Raw genomic sequence first — 13,686 nt, 5'->3', positions numbered from 1 at the left:
GAGAGAGAGAGAGAGAGAGAGAGAGTGGGAGTGTGTGAGAAAGAGAGAGAGAGAGAGAGTGGGAGTGTGTGAGAGAGAGAGAGTGGGAGTGTGTGTGAGAGAGAGAGAGAGTGGGAGAGTGTGAGAGAAAGAGAGAGAGGGGGAGTGTGCGTGTGAGAGAGAGAGAGAGAGAGAGAGTGGGAGTGTGTGTGAGAGAGAGAGAGACTGGGGGTGTGTGAGAGAGAGAGACTGGGAGTTTGAGAGAGAGAGAGAGAGACTGGGAGTGTGAGAGAGAGAGACTGGGAGTTTGAGAGAGAGAGACTGGGAGTGTGAGAGAGAGAGACTGGGAGTCTGAGAGAGAGAGACTGGGAGTGAGAGAGAGAGACTTGGAGTGTGAGAGAGAGAGAGTGTGAGAGAGAAGGATAGAGACTGCGAGTGTGAGAGAGAGAGAGTGCGAGATAGAGAGAGAGAGAGAGACACGGAGTGTGAGAGAGAGAGAGAGAGTGGGAGTGTGTGTGTGAGAGAGAGAGAGAGAGACTGGGAGTGTGAGAGAGAGAGACTGGGAGCGTGAGAGAGAGAGAGACTGGGAGCGTGAGAGAGAGAAACTGGGAGTGTGAGAGAGAGAGATTGGGAGTGTGAGAGAGAGAGATTGGGAGTGTGAGAGAGAGATTGGGATTGTGAGAGAGAGAGATTGGGAGTGTGAGTGAGAGAGAGACTGGGAGTGTGGGAGAGAGAGAGAGAGATTGGGAGTGTGAGAGAGAGAGAGAGATTGGGAGTGTGAGAGAGGGAGAGATTTGGAGTGTGAGAGAGAGATTGGGAGTGTGAGAGAGACATTGGGATTGTGAGAGAGAGAGACTGGGAGTGAGAGAGAGAGAGAGACTGGGAGTGTGAGAGAGACTGGGAGTGTGAGAGAGACTGGGAGTGTGAGAGAGAGAGAGATTGGGAGTGTGAGAGAGAGAGAGATTGGGAGTGTGAGAGAGAGAGAGATTGGGAGTGTGAGAGAGACTGGGAGTGTGAGAGAGACTGGGAGTGTGAGAGAGAGAGAGAATGGGAGTGTGAGAGAGAGAGAGAATGGGAGTGTGAGAGAGAGAGAGATTGGGAGTGTGAGAGAGAGAGAGACTGGGAGTGTGAGAGAGAGAGATTGGGAGTGAGAGAGAGAGAGAGAGACTGGGAGTGTGAGAGAGAGATTGGGAGTGTGAGAGAGAGAGATTGTGAGTGAGAGAGAGAGAGACTGGGAGTGTGAGAGAGAGAGAGATTGGGAGTGTGAGAGAGGGAGAGACTGTGAGTGAGAGAGAGAGAGAGAGAGACTGGGAGTGTGTGAGAGAGAGAGAGACGGAGTGAGAGAGAGAGAGACTGGGAGTGAGAGAGAGAGAGAGAAAGAATGGGAGTGAGAGAGAGAGAGAGAGACTGGGAGTGAGAGAGAGAGAGAGAGACTGGGAGTGAGAGAGAGAGAGAGAGACTGTGAGTGTGTGAGAGTGAGAGAGAGAGAGAGTGGGAGTGTGTGAGAGAGAGAGAGAGTGGGAGAGTGAGAGAGAGAGTGAGAGAGGGAGTGTGAGAGAGAGAGAGACTGGGAGTGAGAGAGAGAGACTGGGAGTGAGAGAGAGAGAGAGAGAGAGAGTGGGAGTGTGAGAGAGAGAGAGACTGGGAGTGTGAGAGAGAGAGACTGGGAGTGAGAGAGAGAGACTGGGAGTGAGAGAGAGAGACTGGGAGTGAGAGAGAGAGAGAGAGACTGGGAGTGTGTGTGAGAGAGAGAGAGTGGGAGTGTGAGAGAGATAGAGACTGGGAGTGAGAGAGAGACTGGGAATGAGAGAGAGAGAGACAGAGAGACTGAGAGTGTGAGAGAGAGAGAGAGAGTGTGTGAGAGAGAGAGAGAGACTGGGAGTGTGAGAGAGAGAGAGAGACTGGGTGTGTGTGAGAGAGAGAGAGACAGTGGGAGTGTGTGTGTGAGAGAGAGAGACTGGGAGTGTGAGAGAGAGAGAGACTGGGAGCGTGAGAGAGAGAGAGATTGGGAGTGTGAGAGACACAGAGATTGGGAGTGAGAGAGAGAGAGAGACTGGGAGTGTGAGAGAGAGAGAGATTGGGAGTGAGAGAGAGAGAGACTGGGAGTGTGAGAGAGAGAGAGACTGGGAGTGTGAGAGAGAGAAACTGGGAGTGTGAGAGAGAGAGAGATTGGGAGTGTGAGAGAGAGAGATTGGGAGTGTGAGAGAGAGAGATTGGGAGTGTGAGAGAGAGAGAGAGAGAGTTTGGAAGTGTGAGAGAGAGAGAGATTAGGAGTGTGAGAGAGAGAGATTGGGAGTGGGAGAGAGAGAGATTGGGAATGTGTGAGAGAGAGAGATTGGGAGTGTGAGAGAGACTGGGAGTGTGAGAGAGACTGGGAGTGTGAGAGAGAGAGAGATTGGGAGTGTGAGAGAGAGAGAGATTGGGAGTGTGAGAGAGAGAGAGATTGGGAGTGTGAGAGAGACTGGGAGTGTGAGAGAGACTGGGAGTGTGAGAGAGAGAGAGAATGGGAGTGTGAGAGAGAGAGATTAGTCCTAGGAGAAGGAGACAGACCATACCTAGGGGCCAAATATGTAACAACATGTCACAACCTGAGGACTGTTTAAAATTAAGACTGTTTAAAATTAATATTGAACGTACCAAATGAAGTACAAAGACTGTTTAAAATTAATATTGTTTAAAAGTAATATTGTATGTACCCAACAAATGTCAAATCGATTGACACCTACAGAATGTTGGAAAACTACCTTTTTGCTATGTAAGCTTTGGCAATATGGTTCTCTGTAAACTTTCATGCCAATAAAGCTTTTGAACTGAACTGAACTGAACTGAGAATGGGAGTGTGAGAGAGAGAGAGATTGGGAGTGTGAGAGAGAGAGAGACTGGGAGTGTGAGAGAGAGAGATTGGGAGTGTGTGAGAGAGAGAGAGAGACTGGGAGTGTGAGAGAGAGATTGGGAGTGTGAGAGAGAGAGAGATTGGGAGTGTGAGAGAGGGAGAGATTGGGAGTGTGAGAGAGAGAGAGATTGGGAGTGTGAGAGAGAGAGAGATTGGGAGTGTGAGAGAGGGAGAGATTGGGAGTGTGAGAGAGAGAGAGATTGGGAGTGTGAGAGAGAGATTGTGAGTGTGAGAGAGAGAGAGACTGGGAGTGTGAGAGAGAGAGAGATTGGGAGTGTGAGAGAGGGAGAGACTGTGAGTGAGAGAGAGAGAGAGAGAGACTGGGAGTGTGTGAGAGAGAGAGAGACGGAGTGAGAGAGAGAGAGACTGGGAGTGAGAGAGAGAGAGAGAAAGAATGGGAGTGAGAGAGAGAGAGAGAGACTGGGAGTGGGAGTGAGAGAGAGAGAGAGAGAGACTGGAGTGAGAGAGAGAGAGAGACTGTGAGTGTGTGAGAGAGAGAGAGAGAGAGAGTGGGAGTGTGTGAGAGAGAGAGAGAGAGAGAGGGAGTGTGAGAGAGAGAGAGAGACTGGGAGTGAGAGAGAGAGAGACTGGGAGTGAGAGAGAGAGACTGGAGTGAGAGAGAGAGAGAGAGTGGGAGTGTGAGAGAGAGAGAGAGACTGGGAGTGTGAGAGTGAGAGACTGGGAGTGTGAGAGAGAGAGACTGGGAGTGAGAGAGAGAGACTGGGAGTGAGAGAGAGAGACTGGGAGTGAGAGAGAGAGAGAGAGACTGGGAGTGTGTGTGAGAGAGAGTGGGAGTGTGAGAGAGAGAGACTGGGAGTGAGAGAGAGACTGGGAATGAGAGAGAGAGAGTGTGAGAGAGAGAGACAGAGAGACTGAGAGTGTGAGAGAGAGAGAGAGTGTGAGAGAGAGAGAGAGAGAGAGAGACTGGGAGTGTGAGAGAGAGAGAGAGAGACTGGGTGTGTGTGAGAGAGAGAGAGACAGTGGGAGTGTGTGTGTGAGAGAGAGAGACTGGGAGTGTGAGAGAGAGAGAGACTGGGAGCGTGAGAGAGAGAGAGATTGGGAGTGTGAGAGACACAGAGATTGGGAGTGAGAGAGAGAGAGAGAGACTGGGAGTGTGAGAGAGAGAGACTGGGAGTGTGAGAGAGAGAGAGACTGGGAGTGTGAGAGAGAGAAACTGGGAGTGTGAGAGAGAGAGATTGGGAGTGTGAGAGAGAGAGATTGGGAGTGTGAGAGAGAGAGATTGGGAGTGTGAGAGAGAGAGAGAGAGAGTTTGGAAGTGTGAGAGAGAGAGAGATTAGGAGTGTGAGAGAGAGAGATTGGGAGTGGGAGAGAGAGAGATTGGAATGTGTGAGAGAGAGAGATTGGGAGTGTGAGAGAGAGAGAGATTGGGAGTGGGAGAGAGAGAGAGATTGGGAGTGTGAGAGAGAGAGATTGGGAGTGTGAGAGAGAGAGAGACTGGGAGTGTATGAGAGAGAGACTGGGAATGTGTGAGAGAGAGACTGGGAGTGTGAGAGAGAGAGAGATTGGGAGTGTGAGAGAGAGATTGGCAGTGAGAGAGAGAGAGAGATTGGGAGTGTGAGAGAGAGAGAGATTGGGAGTGTGAGAGAGAGAGAGTGGGAGTGTGAGAGAGAGAGATTGGGAGTGTGAGAGAGAGAGATTGGGAGTGTGTGAGAGAGAGAGATTGGGAGTGGGAGAGAGAGAGATTGGGATTGTGAGAGAGAGAGATTGGGAGTGTGAGAGAGAGAGATTGGGAGTGTGAGAGAGAGAGAGATTGGGAGTGAGCGAGAGAGAGAGATTGGGAGTGAGCGAGAGAGAGAGAGAGAGACTAGGACTGTGAGAGAGAGAGAGAGAGACTGGGAGTGTGAGAGAGAGAGGGAGTGTGAGAGAGAGAGAGAGTGGGAGTGAGAGAGAGAGAGACGGAGTGAGAGAGAGAGAGAGACTGGGAGTGTGTGAGAGAGTCTGGGAGTGTGTGAGAGAGAGAGAGAGACGGAGTGAGAGAAGGAGAGAGACTGGGAGAGAGAGAGAGAGAGACTGGGAGTGTGTGAGAGAGAGAGAGAGAGATGGAGTGCGGGAGAGAGAAACTGGGAGTGAGAGAGAGAGAGAGAGAAAGATTGGGAGTGAGAGAGAGAGACTGGGAATGTGAGAGAAAGAGACTGGGAGTGGGAGTGAGAGAGAGAAAGAGAGACTGGGAGTGAGAGATAGAGAGAGAGACTGGGAGTGTGTGAGAGAGCGAGAGAGAGAGTGGGAGTGTGTGAGAGAGAGAGAGAGTGGGAGTGTGAGAGAGAGAGAGAGAGTGAGATAGGGAGTGTGAGAGAGAGAGAGAGAGAGAGAGTGGGAGTCTGAGAGAGAGAATGGGAGTGTGTGAGAGAGAGAGAGTGGGAGTGTGAGGGAGAGAGAGAAAGAGTGGGAGTGTGTGAGAGAGAGAGAGAGAGAGAGTGGGAGTGTGTGAGAAAGAGAGAGAGAGAGTGGGAGTGTGTGAGAGAGAGACCGGGAGTGTGCGAGAGAGAGAGGGACTGGGAGTGTGAGAGAGAGATAGACTGGGAGTGTGAGAGAGAGAGGGAGTGTGCGTGTGAGACAGAGAGAGAGAGAGTGGGAGTGTGTGTGTGAGAGAGAGAGAGACTGGGGGTGTGTGAGAGAGAGAGACAGGGAGTTTGAGAGAGAGAGACTGGGAGTGTGAGAGAGAGAGACTGGGAGTCTGAGAGAGAGAGACTGGGAGTGAGAGAGAGAGACTGGGAGTGTGAGAGAGAGAGAGTGTGAGAGAGAAAGAGAGAGACTGCGAGTGTGAGAGAGAGAGAGTGCGAGAGAGAGAGAGAGAGACACGGAGTGTGAGAGAGAGAGAGAGAGAGACTGGGAGTGTGTGAGAGAGAGAGAGTGGGAGTGTGTGTGAGAGAGAGAGTGAGAGAGACTGGGAGTGTGAGAGAGAGAGAGACTGGGAGCGTGAAAGAGAGAGAGAGAGAGAGACTGGGAGTGTGAGAGAGAGAGAAACTGGGAGTGTGAGAGAGAAAGATTGGGAGTGTGAGAGAGAGAGATTGGGAGTGTGAGAGAGAGAGATTGGGATTGTGAGAGAGAGATTGGGAGTGTGAGTGAGAGAGAGACTGGGAGTGTGGGAGAGAGAGAGAGAGATTGGGAGTGTGAGAGAGAGAGAGAGATTGGGAGTGTGAGAGAGAGAGATTGGGAGTGTGAGAGAGAGAGAGATTGGGAGTGTGAGAGAGACATTGGGATTGTGAGAGAGACTGGGAGTGAGAGAGAGAGATTGGAGTGAGAGAGAGAGAGATTGGGAGTGTGAGAGAGAGAGAGATTGGGAGTGTGAGAGAGAGAGAGATTGGGAGTGTGAGAGAGACTGGGAGTGTGAGAGAGAGAGAGAGAATGGGAGTGTGAGAGAGAGAGAGATTGGGAGTGTGAGAGAGAGAGAGACTGGGAGTGTGAGAGAGAGAGATTGGGAGTGTGTGAGAGAGAGATTGGGAGTGTGAGAGAGAGAGAGATTGGGAGTGTGAGAGAGAGACAGATTGGGAGTGTGAGAGAGAGAGATTGGGAGTGTGAGAGAGAGAGATTGGGAGTGTGAGAGAGAGAGATTGGGAGTGAGAGAGCAGAGAGATTGGGAGTGAGAGAGCAGAGAGATTGGGAGTGTGAGAGAGAGAGATTGGGAGTGTGAGAGAGAGAGACTGGGAGTGTGAGAGAGAGAGACTGGGAGTGTGAGAGAGAGAGATTGGGAGTGTGAGAGAGAGAGAGAGATTGGGAGTGTGAGAGAGTGAGAGACTGGGAGTGTGTGAGAGAGAGAGATTGGGAGTGTGAGAGAGAGAGATTGAGAGAGAGAGAGAGATTGGGAGTGTGAGAGAGAAAGAGACTGGGAGTGTGTGAGAGAGAGAGATTGGGAGCGTGAGAGAGAGAGATTGGGAGTGTGAGAGAGAGAGATTGAGAGAGAGAGAGATTGGGTGTGTGAGAGAGAGAGAGACTGGGAGTGTGTGAGAGAGAGAGATTGGGAGTGTGAGAGAGAGAGATTCATAGTGTGAGAGAGAGAGAGATTGGGAGTGTGAGAGAGAGAGACTGGGAGTGTGTGAGAGAGAGAGATTGGGAGTGTGAGAGAGAGAGATTGGGAGTGTGAGAGAGAGAGATTGGGAGTGTGAGAGAGAGAGAGAGATTGGGAGTGTATGAGAGAGAGAGACTGGGAGTGTGTGAGAGAGAGAGATTGGGAGTGTGAGAGAGAGATTGTGAGTGTGAGAGAGAGAGAGATTGTGAGTGTGAGAGAGAGAGACTGGGAGTGTGAGAGAGAGAGACTGGGAGTGTGAGAGAGAAAGATTTTGGGAGTGTGGGAGAGAGAGTGATTGGGAGTGTGAGAGAGAGAGATTGGGAGTGTGAGAGAGAGAATTTGGGAGTGTGAGAGAGAGAGATTGGGAGTGTGAGAGAGAGAGATTGGGAGTGTGAGAGAGAGAGATTGGGAGTGTGAGAGAGAGAGATTGGGAGTGTGAGAGAGAGAGATTGGGAGTGTGAGAGAGAGATTGGGAGTGTGAGAGAGAGACTGGGAGTGTGAGGGAGAGAGAGATAGGGAGTGTGAGAGAGAGAGATTGGGAGTGTGAGAGAGAGAGACTGGGAGGGAGAGAGAGAGAGATTGGGAGTGAGAGAGAGAGAGATTGGAAGTGTGAGAGAGAGAGAGAGATTGGGAGTGTGAGAGAGAGAGACTGGGAGTGTCAGAGAGAGACTGGGAGCGTGAGGGAGAGAGAGATTGGGAGTGTGAGCGAGAGAGAGAGAGATTGGGAGTGTGAGAGAGAGAGAGACTGGGAGTGTGTGAGAGAGAGATTGGTACTGTGAGAGAGAGAGAGATTGGGAGTGTGAGAGAGAGAGAGACTGGGAGTGTGTGGGAGAGAGAGAGAGTGGGAGTGTGAGAGAGAGAGAGATTGGGAGTGTGAGAGAGAGAATGATTGGGAGTGCGAGAGGGAGAGAGAGATTGGGAGTGAGAGAGAGAGATTGGGAGTGTGAGAGAGAGATGCGGAAAATTCAACACAAGAAGAAACATATTATTTGACAAGCTCAGCCAAACAACCCCAGATTTCAAAGAATTGGATGACCTGTCAAAATTAAGATTAGTCCTGGGAGAAGGAGACAGACCATACCTTGGTGCCAAATATGTAACAACATGTCAGAACCTGAGGACTGTTTAAAATTAATACTGAATGTACCCAACGATGTTCAACGACTGTTTAAATTAATATTGTTTAAACTAATATTGTATGTCCCCAACGAAGGTCAAAATTGTTTGACACATACAGAATGTTGGAAAACTGTACTTTCTGTTATGTAAGCTTTGGCAATATGGTTCCCTGTAAAATTTCATGCCAATAAAGCATTTGAATTGAATTGAAAAATTGATTGGGAGTGTGAGAGAGAGAGATTGGGAGTGTGAGAGAGAGAGATTGGGAGTGTCAGAGAGAGAGATTGGGAGTGTCAGAGAGAGAGACTGGGAGTGAGAAAGAGAGATTGGGAGTGTGAGAGAGAGAGAGATTGGGAGTGTGAGAGAGAGAGACTGGGAGTGTGAGAGAGAGAGATTGGGAGTGTGAGTGAGAGAGATTGGGAGTGTGAGGGAGAGAGAATGGGAGTGTGAGAGAGAGAGATTGGGAGTGTGAGAGAGAGAGAGACTGGGAGTGTGTGAGAGTGAGAGAGATTGGGAGTGTGAGAGAGAGAGAGATTGGGTGTGTGAGAGAGAGAGAGATTGGGAGTGTGAGAGAGATCGGGAGTGTGAGAGAGAGAGACTGGGAGGGAGAGAGAGAGAGATTGGGAGTGAGAGAGCGAGAGATTGGAAGTGTGAGAGAGAGAGAGATTGGGACTGTGAGAGAGAGAGAGATTGGGAGTGTGAGAGAGAGATTGGGAGTGTGAGAGCGAGAGAGACTGGGAGTGTCAGAGAGAGACTGGGAGTGTGAGGGAGAGAGAGATTGGGAGTGTGAGAGAGAGAGAGAGAGATTGGGAGTGTGAGAGAAAGACGGGGAGTGTGTGAGAGAGAGAGAGATTGGTAGTGTGCGAGAGAGAGAGATTGGAAGTGTGAGAGAGAGAGACTGGGAGTGTGAGAGAGAGAGATTGGGAGTGTGAGAGAGAGAGAGATTGGGAGTGTGAGAGAGAGAGATTGGGAGTGTGAGAGAGAGATTGGGAGTGTGAGAGAGAGAGATTGGGAGTGTGAGAGAGAGAGACCGGGAGTGTGAGAGAGAGAGATTGGGAGTGTGAGAGAGAGAGAGAGATTGGGAGTGTGAGAGAGAGACTGGGAGTGTGTGAGAGAGAGAGATTGGGAGTGTGATAGAGAGAGAGACTGGGAGTGTGAGAGAGAGAGAGATTGGGAGTGTGATAGAGAGAGAGACTGGGAGTGTGAGAGAGAGAGATTGGTAGTGTGAGAGAGAGATTGGGAGTGTGTGAGAGAGAGAGACTGGGAGTGTGAGAGAGAGAGATTGGGAGTGTGAGAGCGAGTGAGATTGGGAGTGTGAGAGAGAGAGAGATTGGGAGTGTGAGAGAGAGATTGGGAGTGAGAGAGAGAGAGATTGGGAGTGTAAGAGAGAGAGAGATTGGGAGTGTGAGAGAGAGACTGGGAGTGTGAGAGAGAGACTGGGAGTGTGAGAGTGTGAGAGAGAGAGATTGAGAGTGTGAGAGAGAGAGAGATTGGGAGTGTGAGAGAGAAAGAGATTGGGAGTGTGAGAGAGAGAGAGACTGGGAGTGTGTGAGAGAGAGAGATTGGGAGTGTGAGAGAGAGAGATTGGGAGTGTGAGAGAGAGCGAGAGATTGGGAGTGTGAGAGAGAGAGAGATTGGGAGTGTGAGAGAGAGAGATTGGGAGTGTGAGAGAGAGAGATTGGGAGTGTGAGAGAGAGAGATTGGGAGTGTGAGAGAGAGAGATTGGGAGTGTGAGAGAGAGATTGGGAGTGTGAGAGAGAGAGATCGGGAGTGTGAGAGAGGGAGACCGGGAGTGTGAGAGAGAGAGATTGGGAGTGTGAGAGAGAGAGAGAGATTGGGAGTGTGAGAGAGAGAGAGACTGGGAGTGTGTGAGAGAGAGAGATTGGGAGTGTGAGAGAGAGAGATTGGGAGTGTGAGAGAGAGAGATTGGGAGTGTGAGAGAGAGAGATTGGGAGTGTGAGAGAGAGATTGGGAGTGTGAGAGAGAGAGATCGGGAGTGTGAGAGAGGGAGACCGGGAGTGTGAGAGAGAGAGATTGGGAGTGTGAGAGAGAGAGAGAGATTGGGAGTGTGAGAGAGAGAGAGACTGGGAGTGTGTGAGAGAGAGAGATTGGGAGTGTGATAGAGAGAGAGACTGGGAGTCTGAGAGAGAGAGATTGGGAGTGTGATAGAGAGAGAGACTGGGAGTGTGAGAGAGAGAGATTGGGAGTGTGAGAGAGAGAGAGACTGGGAGTGAGAGAGAGAGATTGGGAGTGAGAGCGAGTGAGATTGGGAGTGTGAGAGAGGGAGAGATTGGGAGTGTGAGAGAGAGATTGGGAGTGTGAGAGAGAGAGAGATTGGGAGTGTAAGAGAGAGAGAGATTGGGAGTGTGAGAGAGAGACTGGGAGTGTGAGAGAGAGAGAGATTGGGAGTGTGAGAGAGAGAGATTGGGAGTGTGAGAGAGAGAGAGATTGGGAGTGTAGGAGAGAGAGATTGGGAGTGTGAGAGAGAGACTGGGAGTGTGTGAGAGAGAGAGATTGGGAGTGTGAGAGAGAGAGACTGGGAGTGTGAGAGAGAGCGAGAGATTGGGAGTGTGAGAGAGAGAGATTGGGAGTGTGAGAGAGAGAGATTGGGAGTGAGAGAGCAGAGAGATTGGGAGTGTGAGAGAGAGAGATTGGGAGTGTGAGAGAGAGGTGTGTTGCCTCCCTGGTGCAAGGGTCAAGGATGTCTCGGAGAAGCTGCAGAAAATTTTGGAAAGGGAGGGCGAACAGCCAGTTGTCGTGGTATATATAGGCACCAACGATATAGGTAAAGAATGGGATAAGGTCCTAAAAGCTGAATATAGGGAGTTAGGAGGTAAATTTAAAAATAGGACCTCAAAGGTAGTAATCTCAAGATTGCTACCAGTGCCACGTGCTAGTCAGGGTAGAAATAGAAGGATACTTCAAATGAATACGTGGCTAGAGGAATGGTGCAAGGGGGAGGGATTCAAATTCCTGGGACATTGGAACCGGTTCTGGGGGAGGTGGGATCAGTACAAACCGGACGGACTGCACCTGGGCAGGACTGGGACCGATGTCCTTGGGGGAGTGTTTGCTAGTGTTGTGTGGGAGGGTTTAAACTAAAATGGCAGAGGGTTGGGAACCTGAGCAGGGAGACAAAGGAAAGGGAAACAAGGATAGAAGCAAAAGACAGGAAGGAGAATAACAAAGGTGGCAATCGGAGAAATCAAGGGTTTAAAACAAACGTGGCCACAGTAAATAATAATTCTAAAAGGTGGAAGAGTGTTAAAAAAACAAGCCTGAAGGCTTTGTGTCTTAATGCAAGGAGCATTCGTAATAAGGTGGATGAATTAACAGCGCAAATAGAGGTAAATGAATATGATATTATTGGAAGTACGGAAACATGGCTCCAGGGTGACCAAGGCTGGGAACTCAACATCCAGGGGTATTCAATATTCAGGAAAGACAGGCAAAAAGGAAAAGGAGGTGGGGTAGCATTGCTGGTTAAAGAGGGGATTAACACAATTGTAAGGAAGGATATTAGCTCTGATGATGTGGAATCTGTATGGGTAGAACTGAGAAATACCAAGGGGCAGAAAACGTTAGTGGGAGTGGTATATAGACCTCCAAACAGTAAGGCGGAGGTTGGGGATGGCATTAAAAGGGAAATTAAAGAAGCGTGCAGTAAGGGCACAGCAGTCATCATGGGTGACTTTAATCTACATATAGATTGGGCTAACCAAATTAGTAACAATATTGTGGAGGAGGAATTCCAGGAGTGTTTACGGGATGGTTTCCTGGACCAATATGTTGAGGAAACAACCAGAGATCAGGCCATCTTAGATTGGGTATTATGCAATGAGAAAGGATTAATTAGCAATCTTGTTGTGCGAGGCCCCTTGGGTCAGAGCGATCATAATATGATCGAATTCTTCATTAAGATGGAAAGGGAATTAGTTGACTCAGAGACCAAGGTCCTGAATTTAAATAAAGGGAACTATGATGGTATGAGATGCGAGTTGGGTAGGATTGATTGGGGAATGTCGCTCAAAGGGTTGACGGTGGATAGGCAATGGCAAACATTCAAAGATCACATGGATGAACTACAGAATTTGTTTATCCCAGTTTGGCATAAAAATAAATCAAAAAAGGTGATTCAACCATGGCTAACAAGGGAAATTAGGGATAACATAAGATCCAAAGAGAGGGCATATAAATTGGCCAAAAAAAGCAACAAACCTGAGGATTCGGAGCAGTTTAGGATTCAGCAAAGGAGGACAAAGGGATTCATTAAGAGGGGGAAAATAGATTATGAAAGTAAGCTTTCAGGGAGCATAAAAACTGACTGTAAAAGCTTTTATAGATATGTGAAGAGAAAAAGATTGGTGAAGTCAAGCGTAGGTCCCTTGCAGTCAGAATCAGGGGAATTTATAATGGGGAACAAAGAAATGGCAGTCCAATTAAATACATATTTTGGTTCTGTCTTCACAAAGGAGGACACAAATAACCTCCCAGAGATGTCGGGGAACATTGGGACTAATGAGGGGGAGGAACTGAAAGAAATCAGTATTTGTAGGGAAATGGTGTTGGGGAAGTTGACGGGATTGAATGCCGATAAATCCCCAGGGCCTGATAATCTACATCCTCGAGTACTTAAGGAAGTGGCCCTGCAGATAGTAGATGCATTGCTGGTCATCTTCCAGAACTCGATAGACTCTGGAACAGTACTCATGGATTGGAGGGTAGCTAATGTTGCCCCACTATTCAAAAAAGGCGGTCGAGAAAAAGCGGGGAATTGTAGACCGGTAAGCCTGACATCGGTAGTGGGGAAAATGCTAGAGTCCATTATAAAAGATGTAATGGCAGAGCACTTGGAAAGCAGTGACAGGATCGGACAAAGTCAACATGGATTTACAAAAGGTAAATCATGCTTCACTAATCTACTGGAATTTTTTGAGGATGTAACTGGTAAAATAGATAAGGGAGAACCAGTGGATGTGGTGTATTTGGACTTTCAGAAGGCTTTCGATAAGGTCCCGTGTAGGAGATTAGCGTGCAAAATTAAGGCACATGGGATTGGGGGCAAGGTATTGACTTGGATAAAGAACTGGTTGGCAGATAAAAAGCAAAGAGTTGGAATAAACGGGTCGTTTACTGAGTGGCAGGCAGTGACTAGTGGGCTACCGCAAGGATCGGTCCTAGGACCCCAGCTGTTCACAATATATATTAATGATCTGGACGAGGGAATTGGATGTAATATCTCCAAATTTGCAGACGACACAAAGCTGGGTTGGAGGGTATGCTGTGAGGAGGATGTTGTGAAACTCCAGTGCGATTTGGGCAAGTTGGGTGATTGGGCAGAAACATGGCAAATGCACTATAATGTGGATAAATGTGAGGTTATCCACTTTGGTGGCAAAAACAGGAAGGCAGATTATGATTTGAATGGCAATAGATTGGGAGAAGGGGAAGTGCAAAGAGACCTGGGTGTTATTGTGCACCAGTCGCTGAAGGTAAGCATGCAGGTGCAGCAGGCGGTTAAGAAGGCAAATGGTATGTTGGCCTTCGTAGCGAGAGGGTTCGAGTACAGGAACAAGGATGTCTTGCTGCAGTTGTACAGGGCCTTGGTGAGATCGCACCTTGAGTATTGTGTGCAGTTTCGGTCGCCTTATCTGAGGAAGGACGTTCT

Source organism: Somniosus microcephalus, chromosome 4 (assembly GCF_052327205.1).
Source record: "Somniosus microcephalus isolate GS21.2 chromosome 4, FLI_Smic_1.0, whole genome shotgun sequence".
Lineage (NCBI taxonomy): Eukaryota > Metazoa > Chordata > Chondrichthyes > Squaliformes > Somniosidae > Somniosus > Somniosus microcephalus.
This window is presented reverse-complemented; position numbering follows the sequence as displayed.